Genomic DNA, 14,054 nt, shown 5'->3' with positions numbered 1-14,054 from the left:
CACCACCGCGCCCGGCTAATTTTTTGTATTTTTTAGTAGAGACGGCGTTTCACCGTGTTAGCCAGGATGGTCTCGATCTCCTGACCTCGTGATCCGCCCGTCTCGGCCTCCCAAAGTGCTGGGATTACAGGCTTGAGCCACCGCGCCCGGCCTCACTTAACCAAAAATTGAGAGACTTTCCCACTGGCAGACTCTCACTAAAGAAAATTATAAAGGATATGCTTCATAAAGAAGCAAAGGGCTGGGCACAGTGGCCCACACCTGTAATCCCAGCACTTTGGAAGGCTAAGGTGGGCAGATCACCTGAGGACAGGAGTTCAAGACCTGCCTAGCCAACATAGCGAAACCTCTTCTCTACTAAAAATACAAAAATTAGCTGGGCATGGTGGCATGCACCTGCAATCCCAGCTACTCAGGAGGCTGAAGTAGGAGAATTGCTTGAACCCCGCTGGCAGAGGTTGCAGTAAGCTGAGATCACACCACTGCACTCCAGCCTGGGTGACAGAGCAAAACTCTGTCTAAAAAAAAAAAAAAAAAAAATCCCGGGGCTGAGATTACAGGTATGAGCCACCATGCCCGGCCAAAATTTTTAAAACCAAAAAAAAAAAAAATAGAAACTTTTCCAGATGGAAGATTTGAGAAGAAGAAATAATCAGCAAAGATATAGGTAAATATGTAGGCAATCCTATATAAAGCTATGTGATTGTATGAACAATAATAATAGCTAATTTGTGGGGGGAAGATTAAGCTAGAACTGGATCCCAGTACTAGAAACAGATGATAATATATAAAGACTTCTAAGGTTTTCATATTGTTCAAGAGGCAGAAAGATGTTAACTTTGTTAACTGAAAATATTAAAATAGGTAACCACTAAAAGAATAGATGCACAAAGAATATAACTTCCAAACAAGAACTGGAAAAACTGGACTGAGAGGGGAAAAAAATTCTCAGTCAATGCAAAAGAAGGCAAAAAGGAAGAGCAAAACATAGAAATATAAAGCACTAAAAAGATGGTAGTAACAAATCAAATATATTGGTACTCACAATAATATAAATGTAATAAAGACTCCACTTAAATGATGAAGATTGTCAGACTAGGTTTCTGAAAATCAGCAATATACTGTTTACATGAGATTTTTAAAACATAAAGTCATAGAAATGTTGAAATTCAAAGGACAAGAAAACAAATATTAATAGAAGAAATATGATGGGGCTATCTACATTAATATAAAAAAGAGACTATGGCCAAAGCATTACTAGAAATGAAAAGGATTGCTACCTAATTCACAAAGAACATAGACCAATTAATTCTACGCTCATATGTATCAAAAATCATGTACTCTTTTTTTTTTGAGACAGTCTTGCTCTTTCATCTAGGATAGAGCGCAGTGGCAGAATCATAGCTCACTGCATCCTCAGCCTCCTGAGCTCGAGTAATCCTCCCACCTCAGCATCCTAAGTAGGGGACTACAGCTACAAACCACCACACCCAGCTAATCTGTCTTGTTTTTTGTAGAGATGGGGTCTCCCTATGTAGCCCAGGCTGGTTTCAACTCCCGGGCTCTAGCAATCCTCCCACCTTGGCCTCCCAAAGTGCTGGGAATATAGGCGTGAGCCACCGTACCAGGCTGAAAAGACATTTTTAAAATACTTAAATAAATGGAAAAATAGCAAGTTGTTAGTAGAAAGCTTTATCAATAGCGTGAAGATGTTAATTCTCCCCAAACTGATTAAATCCAATTCCAGTGAAAATATCAACAATATTTTTCACCAAACTTGACAAGCTAATTCAAAAATTTAAATGGAACAGCAAAAGGTCAAAAATACCTAAGTGTCCCTAGGAAAAAGAATAAGGAAAGCAGACTTGCCCTCCCAGATATCAATACTTACTAAGTAAATAAGACATTGTGATACTAGCAGAGGTATCCCACAAAGGGGCCAATGGAAGATGATAGGGAACCTGGAAACAAACCAATGCATATATGGAGACTTGATTTTATAATAGAGTGGGCTCCAGAGATGAGTAAAGAGTCAATCAATGGGCCAGGCAGGGTGGCTCACGCCTGTAATCCCAGCACTTTGGGAGGCTGAGGAGTGTGGATCACGAGGTCAGGAGATCAAGACCATCCTGGCTAACACGGTGAAACCCCATCTCTACTAAAAATACCAAAAATTAGCTGGGCGTGATGGCAGGCGCCTGTAGTTCCAGTTACTCGGAAGGCTGAGGCAGGAGAATCGCTTAAACCCTGGAGGCGGAGGTTGCAGTGAGCCGAGATCGCGCCACTGCACTCCTGCACTCCAGCCTGGGCGACAGAGAGAGACTCTCATCTCAAAAAAAAGAAAAAGAAAAAGAAAAAAAAGAAAGGCAATCAATGGTACTAGGAAGTTTGATTTTTTATTTATTTTTTATGTTTTGAGATAGGGTCTCACTCTGTCACCCAGGCTGGAGTGCAGTGGCACGATCTCAGCTCACTGCAACCTGTGCCTCCTGGGTTCAAGAGGTTCTGCTGCCTCAGCCTCCTGAGTAGCTGGGGAGCAATAATAACTCTTACTACCTTCTGGTGGGAGTGTAAATTAATACAACCATTTAGAGAAACAGATTGATAGTAAAATTCAGTAGGAAAGTCAATTCTGCTCCTGGGTTTATATACTAGAAAAATTTTTGCATATGTACACCAGGAGGCATGCATTAGAGATTCTCGTAGCAGCATTGATCAGAATTACTAAAAAGAGAGAGACAGAGAAAGGGAGAACCCAAATGTGCATTCATAGTAGCAAGGAGTAGTCATTTGTGGCATATTCCTACAGTGGAATACTATACAACAATGAGAATGAAGAAACCCCACTGTGCAAATGTAACACAATTAACTTAATACCAACATTAAACAGAGTGTTGGGGGAAAACTCAGATCACTGAAGCTATATAATGTATGCTTCTGTTTATGTAACATTCAAAAAGGAAAAGCAAAACTTCACATGATTTTAGGGATGTATATATAGAAGTTGTAAAATTGTAAAGAAAGCAAGCAAATGAATAAAACACAACTCAGAGTGGTGATTATCTCTGGTGTGTGTTGGTGGGTAGGGGAGACACCACCTAAGGGGACATGAAGAGGTCCCCTATGGATACTAAGATTCTATTTTTTTAATGTAGCTGCTAGGATATAAAGATTCATTTTATTTCATTCTTTTAATTGTTCAAAAACATTCATACTGTATTTTATATGTATGGTACATTTCACAATCAAATGGTCAACGTGGCCAGGCATGGTGGCTCACACCTGTAATCCCAGCACTTTGGGAGGCCAAGGCCGGTGGATCGCTTGAGGTCAGGAGTTGGAGACCAGCCTGGCCATCATGGTGAAACCCCGTCTCTACTAAAAATACAAAAATTAGCCAGATGTGGTGGCATGTGCCTGTAATCCCAGCTACTCAGAAGGCTGAGACAGGAGAATTGCTTGAACCTGGGAGGTGGAGGTTGCAGTGAACCAAGATTGTGCCACTGCACTCCAGCCTGGGCAACAACAGAGCAAGACTGTCTCAAAAACCAACCAAACAAAAAACAAGTGGCCACTGTGTGTTATTTCTGGGATCTTGACTAAACGCATTGAAGCTGGGCTATGTCTCCTCTGTCTCCCTCTCCAAAATGAGTTAGAAAATTCCATTCTGGCCAGGCACGGTGGCTCACGCCTGTAATCCCAGAACTTTGGGAGGCCGAGGAGAGCGGATCACCTAAAGTCAGGAGTTCAAGACCAGGCTGGCCAACATGGTGAAACCCAGTCTCTACTAAAAATACAAAAATTAGTTGGGCATGGTGGTGCATGCCTGTAATCTCAGCTACTTGGGAGGCTGAGACAGGAGAAACACTTGAACCTTGAAGGCACAGGTTGCAGTGAGCAGAGATGGCACCACTGCACTCAGGCCTGGGCAACAGAGCAAGACTCCATCTCAAAAAATAATAAATAAATAAATAAATAATAAATTTTAAAAATGAAAACTCCAATCTCTTATTGATTTAAATCTAGTCGACCTCTGGATAAGCCCTTCCCTTTGGCTTATTACTACTGTATTCCAAATCAAGTGTTGTACTTGTCCCTGCTCCACCATTATCAGCAGTCAGATTTTTCTACTTTTCTGGCAACCTAAGCTTAGGGGGTACCAAGATCATCCTCTTGCCTTTCCAATAGCGTTTGCTCAGCCTGCAAGTACAAGAGGAAAAAAAAAAAAAAAAAAAAAGAGGTTTAATTATAATCACTTCTCCAGGAACTGCTTTCCTCTAATGATGTCCACATCAAGTGACTCCAAAATAATTATTCATTCTAAAAGAGAGTAATTCTGGCCAGGCATGGTGGCTAACACCTGTAATCCTAGCACTTTGGGAGGCCAAGGCGGGTGGATTGCCTGAGCTCAGGAGTTCGAGACCAGCCTGGGCAACATGGAGAAACTCCGTCTCCACTAAAATTACAAAAAATTAGCCAAACGTGGTGGTGCGTGCCTGTAATCCCAGCTACTTGGGAGGCTGAAGCATGAGAATCACTTGAACCCCAGAGGCAGAGGTTGCAGTGAGCTGAGATCGTTTCACTTCACTCCAGCCTGGGTGACAGAGCAAGACTCTGTCTCAAAAATACATACATACATACATACATACATACATACATACATACATACAAGAGAGTAATTCAAGGCCTTGAATATCAACCAGAGTGAGTGATGGAAAGGCTTGATACCTGTATGTCACTCATGGCTTTCATGGGTGGACCTTTTCAAAATCACCCAGTGTCCCCCTCTCTGAAAACCTTCATCTGTAAAACAGAAATAGTAAACAACTGTGCTGAATGTTCTTAGAAGGCGTGGTCATAAACTTTCTATTAATAGACAGTAGAGCCTGTTGTCAACTCTGTCTAAATCTATACATTAACTTGGAAGTTTCATCAGTCTGACTCATATTTTCTTTTTTCTTTCTAATAATTCAGTAGCCCAGCCTTTACACCCTCACTCAACTTCTTCTGGCACGGACATGCTCAGCATTGCCACACTTGCTAATAAAGGTAAAACCTATACTATTTTTTGGCAGGCTTTAATAACTTTCATAATGAGCTACCATGCCTGTCATTTATTTGATTTGAACTTGCAAAGGCATCAGTAAATTAAAAGAAAGCATACTGAGATGTGGTGGAGGAAAAAAATGTCGATTCCCAAATTCATCTTTTGGAAATTCAAAATACACAATAGAGCAACAGCTGTTCTAGATTTCCATCAGAGATTAGCAGATAAGTTATCATTGAAATTCAAAGTTGTGACATCTTTAGATAAATATTTGCCCTTGATTTTCACAGCCTCTGATTCAACAGAAATCTGGAAGGGTTCACAGCTTGGCCCAGAGAAGATCGTTTTAAATCTACAGCTTTAAAATGTGGTTGAAAAGGAGCCCAGGTTGGATCCTGCCAGCAGGTCTGCTGGCCGCTGTTACCTCCCCACTGTCAATGCCTAGGTCTCTTCCTCCAGCCCTGTTTCAGCCTGTCCTTGAGGATTTGCTTCACCTCATTTACTGAGCCTGCCACAGATTCATTACCTGGCATCAGAGCTCCCCTCTCACTGCGCCTGCCCAGAGGGGTGCCAGTATACTAGCCAGATGCCGCTGGAGGGACTCCACAATAAAGCCTGGCTATTGAAGACTTCAACACTCTCATAAAGTCACTTTGCCAGCTGTAGAGCACACAAGTGCCCGCAGATCCAAGCCTCCTACCTTCCCCAAAGAAACACCTTGGATAAAGCCTTGGGATATCATCCACATGGCTCCAGCCAACACATGAATTCCCTTACACCAGCACATGGTCTCTCTTTCCTGTTCATTCACTTTGGAAGACAGTCCTTGAAATGACAAGGCCTGGAGTGTCTTGTACAACTACCGCCAATCCAGTTTCCAGCAGAGGCTTGTGGGCTAGGGAGTGTATCGATTTGTATTGTTAAAGAAATTTCCTGCTCCTCTCAGTGTCAGCTGAAGGGCCCTCTGCAGTCATTCTCCTATTTTGAGAGAAGTGAAACAAGAGGAGACCAACTCCTGGTTCCTACCTACGGGGTGTTTAGACCAGTGACAATGTTAGTCCTACAATTTGGATTTATTTGTTTATTTATTTTTTAATCACCGCCATTTCTCCAAGTACAAAGTCTGTGTCTATAAAGCAATTAGATATCTTCCATATGTTACACCGGCAAGTCCATCTCATCATTTTACAGCGGGATGGTGACTTCCTTTAGTCCCCCATACTGACCGCGGTCCCTCACCTACTGACTGATTGACTTGTAAATCTGCCCCCACCCACTTGTCTGTCCTTTGAAAGGCAAATTCGCCATCGGGAACACAGTAGTTTCTCAATAACTATCTGATGAATGGCCACCCTTCCCGGGGTTTAGAATATCAAAGGGGCGTGTCCTTTCCTCCGAAATCACCTGCCTGGGCTTCCCGCAGCCAGGTGTCCCCAGCCTTCACCTGGGTCCGGCCACCACCTCATCCCGTTTCTCCGCGGCTTCCAGGCTTCGGGCTGGGATCTCAGCTCCTGCCTGTAGGTGCGGCCCAGCGGGTGCGACACGCGTCGGAGCCGGGCAGCGGAGGCGGGGACAGGGACGCGGCAGCCACACCCGCGTCTCTTTCCCCTCCCGGGCATCCCCGAGGGCCCTTCTGCCTCCAGTTCCTTGAGCCCCCAAGCCCCCCGTGCGGCAAGAGCGAGTCGCAGGAACAAGTGGAGAATCTTGGCCGCGGCCCCCTCCCCCGCCTTATAAAAAAGAAATTGACTTTTGTTTGGAGTTTGTGAAAAGTGGGGCTCGGGGCCCAGTCAATGGGGCGCCCCGCGGCGCGGGCTGAGTGGAGCTAGCGCGAACCGCTCAGCCGCGGCCCCAATTAATCCGCCCTTTGTGCTGCCCGCCCGGCCGCCCCCGCCGCAGCCGCACCAGCGGCCCATTGTTCGGCCTCGCCGGGCCGCGGGATTTACCCTTTTCAAACAGCCGGTTTTGTCCAGGGCAGTTCGAGCGGAAGTTTCTCACTGACAATTTGCCCCAAATAGATAGATTTGTCAGAAGCGACCTTCGGGAAGGAAGCAAAAAGCCACCGGCCCAAAGGTTGGGCCCGAAACAGGGACTCTGCGTCCCACCCGCGGCCGCGCCGCCCCCAGCCCCGCGCGCCGCGCCCCCTTCCCCGCGCCCCCTGCCCTGCGGCCCCGAAGCCCCGCGGGGGTCCCGACCACCGCACCTGCTGAACCAGATACTCCGGGGACCTGACCTCCGTTTTACCCATCTGTAAAATGGAACAGCTGGGCGCTGGCAAGCCGTAAGTCCAAGAGCTTTGGCTCCACCAGCGTGTACGACGCTCGTTTCCTTTCTCTCTCCCCACACCCTTTCCAAAAACTGTGAGCCAGAAAACCTGGCCAGGCCTCCGCGAAGGCGAGAAACGGTCTTGAAGGTGGGTCACGGTAACGCGCTCCGGATCGTGCATGTGCTGTTTCGCCGCTGCCCTCCGACTCCTCCTTAACAAAGATGTCAACAGTGCGAAATCACAGGTGGTGCCTTTGTAAGACCAGCTATTGTCCCCTCATAAGTCAAGATATAAAACGCTTTGTACTGAATGGCCCATGATCTGGAGCTCTCAACTTGGGAGTCGAGCTGTTAGATTTTTTTTTCCCCACCCACCAGAGCCACTCTTCTCCCAAATGACCTCACTTAATAAGCAAAATTTAAATGGGGGTGGGGGGAACTCAACACGCTGTGGATGAAAAGAATAGTTACTGATTTCTTCACACTTAATGGCACGTAGGAGTCTTTTAAAATACAGTCTCATACCAAACAGATCTGAATTTTAAGCAGAACTGAATTGTATTAATCAGTTGATGGGTTTGTTCATCTTCTATCACTAGATGAGAAATACAAAGGTTGGGACTCCACAGCGTCTAATTCTACTGTACTTAAGCAATCTGCCTTTAGTCCAGAAAATTTCCTGCTAGCTGCACATGAGAGAAAAATTGAAGCAAAAAAAAAAAAATCTGTTTTTTGTTTATCCATCAGGTGAATACACACTTCGGCATCATACAGAGGAAACCCTAGGTGGTCTTTAGCAAGATTTCAGTGGTTAAGAGCTACAATTTAGAAAAGATGACAATACATACACAGTGTCAATAGTATTTAAACAAACATCCCAGACAACAGAATAATGGTTATTAACTATGATGCTTTGGGCTTCTGACTAATTTCCCATGTCTGTCTGCAGCCAAACAGCTGCAGGATTTTTCCCCCTTTAAAAACTGTTTGTGCATCATTTTAAAAATTGCATTTAACAGCCATATTCTCCAGAGCAGTCCCTCTGTGTGGAACTGAAGTGAATGGTTTAGCAATAGCGATGAAGCCAGGAAGTAGTAAGAAGGTCTTTCATGCCAAAAGAACTCTAACCACTCTGCTAGAAATGGGCTACTTTAAAAGATTTTACTCTCTGAAATGTAGACAGTTGTCTGCTCCCGTATGACCTTCAGTATGGTTTACATGTCTAAATAAATGGAATTATTTAACCCTGCTCACACGTGCACTAGTGTTTTCAAAATTGATTAAGTTGTGCAACTGTACTAAAGTGTACCTTTCTTGGGGTTTGAAAATATTAAAGAAATCAAAAGAGAGGGTAAGATTATTTTGCAAAATTGTTTTCTCACTCTTCCAGACAAATATTACATTTTTAAAATTACTTGGTGATCCAAAGATTAAAATGAATGCATTTCTGTACACCCCAAATATGCAATTCCGGTGATTATTTAGCTACTGCAACTGGAAATACATATATTTAGGGACACAGATATGTACAATTATGAATACTTGGGTAATTACACATTGTAACTAACCATTAATGCATGGACTAAAGTCAAATTGCCTCCACTGTTTTCATTGTTATTTAGTACTTAATGAGTATCCACTTGGCACTAAAAGATGCTCAAAATATATCAAACAACGTCAGCCTTCCAAAAAGGCATCAAAATACTTACATCCTAGAAAGATACACATATGTTGTATGTAGTGCATGTTGGTGTTTCAAATATCTCATTATTTAATGTCCTGATCTGATAGAAATGTTAGATTTCAAATCACTGTTTCATCTACCCCAAATTCATGTCAGTTACACCTGAAATTTTAGAGGCTGAGGAGAAATGTCTGCAACCTACCTCCTCAGTTGTGAACTCCTATACCTGAAAGGCCAAATCCTCCTCCTCCCAGCAGGCAATCATCTTATGCCCTGAAGCATGAGATCTGATTACCCCTATCATCATCTTAGCTTGCATAGATACAGATGTTATTAACGGCTGTAGTTTATCCAACCCTTTTTTAAAACGCAGCTGCAGCATTTGACTTGGGGACCTCCTGTGAATCCCACTGGTTGACTCCGTCTTGCACAAAGCACGTGGGGTTTGGGGGAGGGAGAAGAGAGAGGGAGGTTTGTTTTGTTTTGGAGGGTTTTTTTTTTTTTTTTTTTTTTTTTTTTTTTTTTGAATCAGAGTTCCCTAAATAGCCACTGGGCATCTTTGTAAGTGATGTGAATTCTGAAATTACTTACTAGAATAGGACAACAGAGTACTGTGCGAACCAGATCTGTTGGAAACAAAGCATAGGAGAACGTATGATGCTTTTCACTTCATTGGCAGAGATCAAATATGTGGTCCTGATATACTCATCCACATAATAAAGAATTGTAGCTTATTCTCAAATATATTGGCCACATTCAAACCGGAGTACCTGATTTTACATAACAATTGTTTCTACAAATGTTGAAACAGTAACCTGGATAAAGTAGGTCCTAAACCTGCTGTGAAGGGAAGACCGCGATGTTTTTCAAATCTGAAAGGCCCAGATTGGCAATCCAGGCAGATCAAATTCAGTGACTAATTGCTCAATGTAATCATTGACTTTTTCTCAGCATCTATGATTTGTGTCTCTAAGTATTGCTCCTGTAGGTCACATCATCCCTTCTATAAAACAGAGAGGACACCTCACAGGTTTTCTATACCTTAGAACACAGCAAATTTTGAGTACTGGCAGAAAGGGAATTTAGAAAATAACCCTGTGAAGAAAAGGAGGCTGACATTGCACAAATACTGAGCTATAGTTTCAAGATGCACAAAACACTGTTCTTAATTCTGATTACTTCACTAGTAAGTAAGTGAAATTGCTTTAATTGGAGCTTCTAGAAGCCCTTCTGGGAAATGAGAGGTAGCTGGATGCAGTGGAATGCAGTGGAATGAGTATTTCAAAGAGCACTGGACTCAGCATCAGGAGCTTTGGGTTCTAGGGATGGTCTCTGTCTCTCAGTGAGTAAGCAAGGACAAGTTGTCTCTAAGGTTCTCACTTTCCTCATCCATAAAATGACTACATTAGAGGAGTGCCTTGTGACTTATGTGTTCTGTGATTCCAGGCTAAATGGAAGCCAAGTCAGACTGTGTAATTCACAGGAAATTAGGAGACTGAAGAAAGCTTGGCAGCCAGTATCTCCCTGGATGTAGTCTGCGCTCTGCTTTCTTTAGTCATTCTTTTGTTTTCAGAAAGCCAAAAATGACCTGCACTGCTTCCAAAGGTTTGGAGATCCAGAGGACCTGTCCCTGTTCCCTTCCTACCCCATTGCTGAGGCTGAGCAAAAATGAGCCCCTCACCTCAAGCTTCAGCAGCTTTCATCGAGTATCATCAGGCAGGTTCACTCATACATTCCACATTTACAAAGCACCACTATGTGCCAGGGTGCAAGGGACTAGAAAGATGTTTCTACTTGATTATTCTCGGAGCCAATGTCAAGATGCAGCAGGACTCTAGAAGCCTCGGAGTCACAGCCTGACCTTAGAACTGAATTTTTACCCAACCAAGGGTGTGAATAAATGGAGAGACATGATTTATTTGTTAAGGTTGTGTGTGTGTGTATGTGTGTGTGTGTGTGTGTGTATGCGCGGGGGGTCACACAGAGCACTGTCTTCTTGTTGCTGTTAGCAAGTGTTCATCTTCCTACTTGTGGGGAGTAACAGACTACTTTTGGCAAAAGAGTGCTCAAAAGTGTCAAGAAAAAACCCTGCAACTCAGGATCCACTGGATTCTAGAGAACAAGGGTCCCTTTTCTGGATTGTTCTTGTTTATTTGGGGGGTAAATTTGGATAGGAATCAAACAACTTGTAGAGAGATCCACAGCAGAATCAAGAGCAAGCCTGCAAACACTGTTTCTTTCATTCTGGCACTTAGCAAGCACCTACTATGTGCCAGACACTGCTCCATGACCCACCTCCTCTCTCGTCATCCATTGGGCAAACAACAGCCATAGGTTGAATTATGATGTGGAAGCAAATGCAAATCAACTTCCTCCTTCATATAAACAAACACAAAAACAAAAACTTGTGTCAGAGTGTCTTTTGGATACTAAACATCAAAACTGAGCCAAGCTCAGCTGGTAGGTTTTCCCAGCCATTTCCTGGGTCTGAGCATCTCTTTACTCTGCATGTCGGTAAGGGGAATGGTATTTTAAAGGAGTGACTCTCTAGAGGCTGAATGGCCTCTGTGAGGGGGTTGGTCCCTGGTTGGGGAAGGGGTCTCTTTAACACCAATTCCATCAGCTCTGCTTGCTGATGGGAAAACTTGTCCTTTCACCTTTAGTATTTTAATTTAGAAGAATGTGTGTGTTTGGAGGGGGTGTTAATGGAAAAAAAGTCACCATTTTTAGAGAAGCTAGTGAATGGCGGAGTTAGCAGTCAACCTCAGATATTCTGAAACTTAGAGGGGTGCTCTGTACCCCTGCCTTTCTCATACAACCTAGTTAGTAGGATTCTCTTTAACAGGGCATTAGCAGAGGAATGAGCTATAATACAATACAGTCCTGAGAGGACTGTAGAATCAGTAGATTCTCCTAACACAAGGCCAGCTTTCCAGGGCAATTCTGGACAGCCTATCCCACTGCACACTGGTTTAGGGCTCCTTGCCATATATTTCCAGTGTCCTGTGTTTCATCCCAATCTAAAACATTTATCATCTTTTATGTGTCTGCTCCCCGCTACATTGAGAAAGGAGTCATGTCATTAATCTCCTATATTCCCAGGGTCTGGCGTACAGTATTTGATGAGCGGGTAGATTGATGGATGGGCAGAAATACCTCTTGATCCATGGTCTTCTCATGCTTCTCATGGTCTTTTTTCCTATCTCTTGGACCAAAATGTAAACATCCTTCAATAAAAGATACCTTCCCTGCGTTTTAGGCTTTGGTTTTGGTTGAGAGCTCCATACTCACAAGCGCCTACAGAGGAAACTAGGGGCTATGTCTGAACCTGTTTAGAAGGGTTTCAGAACCTCTGAGGGTGTGGCTATCCCCACCACCCTCCAAAGCTATAAACTTTTTTTTTTTTTTTTTTTTTTTTTTTTTTTTTTTTTTTTTTTTTTTTTTTTTGAGACGGAGTCTCGCTCTGTCGCCCAGGCTGGAGTGCAGTGGCACCATCTTGGCTCACTGCAAGCTCTGCCTCCCGGGCCCACGCCATTCTCCTGCCTCAGCCTCCCGGGTAGCTGGGACCACAGGTGCCCGCCACCACGCCCGGCTAATTTTTTGTATTTTTAGTAGAGACGAGGTTTCACCGTGTTAGCCAGGAAGGTCTCGATCTCCTGACCTTGTGATCCGCCCGCCTCAGCCTCCCAAAGTGCTGGGATTACAGGCGTGAGCCACCACGCCCGGCTCAAAGCTATAAACTTATCCTTGTAACTTAAGGTCTTGTCTCTGTTAAAAGATAATTCTGAAGACAGATGGCATTTGCCCCTTATCAATCATTTCCTTTAATGGAACACAGGAAAAATCTTTGAAAGTTAAGACTGAACAGGGTGAGAATCCTTTTACAAATAACAATCTGGAACCCAGAGAGGTCTAGTCACTTGCCTAAGGTCACACAGCTTGTTGGCACAGCCCTGAATCCCTATCTTGTGGTTTCCAGCATTTAGCCTGGCTGTGCCTCCCGTGGCCCCTCAGGGCATCTGCAGGTGGCTTCCCTTATTCATTTGCCCAACATTTATGCAGCACCTACTATGAATCAGGCAGCATGCTGGGGCCTGTGGATAGAAAGATGAAGAACCACAGTCTTTGTCCTGCAGAGGCTTTCTTCTCTGAGCTGTACCCATGGTAGCCCCAAGTTTCTACGCCTTAAATTCGAGGTCCCCCGTGGCCTGCAGGAGCTTTGCCTGAGTAGAAGGCAGCCGGCACTAAGGCTCCAAGCTTCTTTGGGACCTGGTGGGCGACGGGGCCTCAGCCCCTCCCGCCTACCCTGGAGCTTGTTGCCGCCGTTACCACTGAACCAATCATGCCAGAAAGTCATCACGATGATTTCAGAACTGTATTGTGATTTATGCAAAGCGCGCCGATAATTACAGCTGGGCGCACAGAACACAGGATGCATATGCTGCGGGTGTGTGCGCGCAGTGTTGTGCCTTTTGCCAGGGCTGAATGGGATGTATGTGTATTCCCTAGGCATCTCCTTGACACCCTGCTTGATTAAGGACTGGTGACAGGAAAAAGAGGGAAGATACCCATTTTGATTTTGAGATAATTTGATGAGCCTTGGGAGTATTTTCCAGAAGTTTTGGTGCCTACAAATGAGCCAGCCTGGCGGGAGTGTTCGAGAGTAGGGGAAGAGGTGGTTTGGAGCCCAGGAAAGCCATCGTTCAGTCCCCGCACAGGCAAGCAATTCGTAGTTCTCCTTCTCGAAACAGACCCCTAAATGCTTCCCCTGGAGACAGGCCTGGGTCTAGTCACCACCCCCCAAACTGCCCTCATCTTCGCCTGAGATAAATTAGTTCCACCCTTGAAGTTCTTTGTCCTTAACCAAGCACCGTCTTTCGCGTCCGCGTTATGGGGGTGGTGCTGGTGGTGGCTGAAGTAAGTGGATTTCTGGCGTGAACCAGAACCTGAGGATTCCAAACGAAGCCTGGTATCTTATTGTGTTTCTCAAATCCTGCCCGAAATTCCTCCCCTCTCTGTGCGCCGAGTTCGAGAAAGTGCCACGCCGCCGGTCGGGCTAGC

Source organism: Macaca thibetana, chromosome 4 (genome assembly GCF_024542745.1).
Source record: "Macaca thibetana thibetana isolate TM-01 chromosome 4, ASM2454274v1, whole genome shotgun sequence".
Lineage (NCBI taxonomy): Eukaryota > Metazoa > Chordata > Mammalia > Primates > Cercopithecidae > Macaca > Macaca thibetana.
The sequence above is the reverse complement of the archived record's forward strand: the minus strand, read 5'-3'. Positions refer to the sequence as shown.